Here is a 2355-nt window from a genome sequence, read left to right on the forward strand (position 1 = left end):
CCAAAGTGTAATTTATACTTTAGTAATGTTCCTTTTATGAATGTGGGTACCCTTACATTTGAAGCATAGATACTCAGAATTGAGATGTCCTCTTGGTGGATTTTTCCTTTGATGAGTATGAAGTGTCCTTGTTAGCCTATGTTGTTTAACTGGAGAATTGAGTCTATTGATGTTGAGAAATATTAATGGCCAATGATTATGTTAAGTCCTATTATTTTGATGGTCATTGTGATAGTGTGTATGTGTTGAATTAAGCCCCCAGTTAAGATTTAGAAAACACCCATGAATTAGGCTAATAACACTGTTGGTGGTACCTATTGTAGTTGGGTAGCTGAACAGAGTCTGTTTCAAACCAATGCTAAATCCATCTCAGGGTTCAGAGAAAAACGAGGAGAGTCAAAGATCACAAGTGCAGACATGCCTAGGACTCTTGTCCTTCTGGATCCACATTTCCTTCAGGGTTTTCATTCTTATAAATGTTCTCTGTCATCTGCCACACTTGCATGATATTGTCTTCTTATACAGAACAAATTACCCAATGTTCATTGGGATTCCAGGAGAAGTCAGATATCTTGACAGTGTGACCACCATGAATAAACAACTTTGGTGGCCCATCCTCTGCATCTTCTGGGGACTGTTCTCCAATTTTACTTAGATCCCACTGGAAGCTAAGATAGTCTCATTGTGAGGTGACCATTGAACTTGGAATATTTCATCCTTATGTGATTCAAAGAAATGCAGCTTGAGTTTCAGATTTCTCAGATCTTAGAAGGCAATAGTCTTGTCAGCTGATCATGTGGCAAGAATGAATTCATTATAAGGATTGAAAGATAAGCAATTCACTTCACTTTCAAGCAATTGAAAGATAAGCATCATCTGAGTGGCTTGGCTTGGAAGTATTGTCTGAATGAGTATCCCAAATCATAAGTTTCTGATCATCAGCAACTAATCCGAACAGAGACTCGGGGGACAGATGCCAGGAAACGTTCTCCACTACTGCTGTATGCCCTGTAAAGACCATCTTTGCATCTACCATTTTTCCTTCTTTTGGAAATGCAGTGATGTTCCACAGGCAGATGGAATGGTCATCTGAAACACTATGTAAGTGTTTGCTATGGTTTAGATTCCAAGAAAGCCAGTAACCTTCATTCTGATGTCTATGGTGACTCAAATCTGGGTTGCCTTTTCCAGAAGGGTCTATTTTAGAAGGGTGCTTTGTGTAGTCCAAAACAAGAACATCACTGGATGGAGTCTTTGTTGCAATGATGCAATGGTTCTGGGGTATGTACCAGGCTCAGTTTACTTCTCCTTCATGTTTGATCTTGATTTCTGTTTCAATTTTCCCACAGACAGAACAAAAACCTCCAAATTCTCCTTTTTCACTGTCATAATGGGATGCATCAAACTGAGCATCATCATTAGGGAGCTGGACACTGGCTATCACCAGGTGGTTTTGTTCATCCTGTGTGTATGTTCACAGGAAAAGATGATGAATGCTGAAATCTTCCCTTTTCGGGCCTGGTCACATTTGGAAGCCACTGAGCAGTTAAACTGGCCCACTCCAGGGCATGGGTCATCACCAAATAATAAAGAAAAGTGGTGTTCTTCTTCCATATTTTGCATTCCTCGTTGATCAGACCTCAAAGGCCACTTCCTTGTCAGCCATAGCAGCAGGCAAGCTGGGAGGAGTTGGAGGATCCTAGCATCTTGCAGGAGGGTCAGGGAGGCTATGAGCCCTCTTGTGGCTTTTAATATTCTTTGTTCTGTACATTTAGTGTTTTGGTCAATACATGGCAGGAGGATTTTCTTTTATCATCCAATATATTTGGTGTTCTGTAAGATTCCTGTACATCTATAGGCATCTTTTCTTTCGGTTAGGGTATTTTTTTCTATGATTTTGTTGAAAATATTTTGTTGATTTAAGGCCTTCTGAACTGAGAATCATCTCCTTCTATTCAAATTTCCCCAGGGTTAGTCTTTTCATAGTATCCCAAATTTCCTAAATGTTTTGTGCTAGAAACTTTTCAGATTTAACATTTTCTTTGACAGATATGGGTTTATTCTATCATATTTTCTATGCCCGAGATTCAAATTCTGTTGTTGATGTTTGCTTCTGTATTTCCTGTTCTCTTCTTTCCATTCCCAGGATTCCCTCAGGGTTTGTTGTTGTTGTTGTTGTTGTTGTTGTTGTTGTTATTGTTGCTGTTATTGTTTCTATTTCCATTTTCAGATCTTGATCAGTTTTATTCATTTCCTTAACTCACTTGGTTGTATTTTCCTGTATTTCTTCAAGGAATTTATTCATTTCCTCTTTAAAGGCCACTGTAATCTTTATAAGAGTTGATTTAAGGTCAT

General features: G+C 38.7%; 1 pseudogene; it reads right to left on the bottom strand.

Annotated features, from left to right (window-relative positions):
- Positions 1-314: 314 nt before the first annotated feature.
- Positions 315-1666, bottom strand: LOC116070396 (annotated as a pseudogene).
- Between the last annotated feature and the right edge of the window lie 689 nt (positions 1667-2355).

Source organism: Mastomys coucha, unplaced genomic scaffold (assembly GCF_008632895.1).
Source record: "Mastomys coucha isolate ucsf_1 unplaced genomic scaffold, UCSF_Mcou_1 pScaffold1, whole genome shotgun sequence".
Lineage (NCBI taxonomy): Eukaryota > Metazoa > Chordata > Mammalia > Rodentia > Muridae > Mastomys > Mastomys coucha.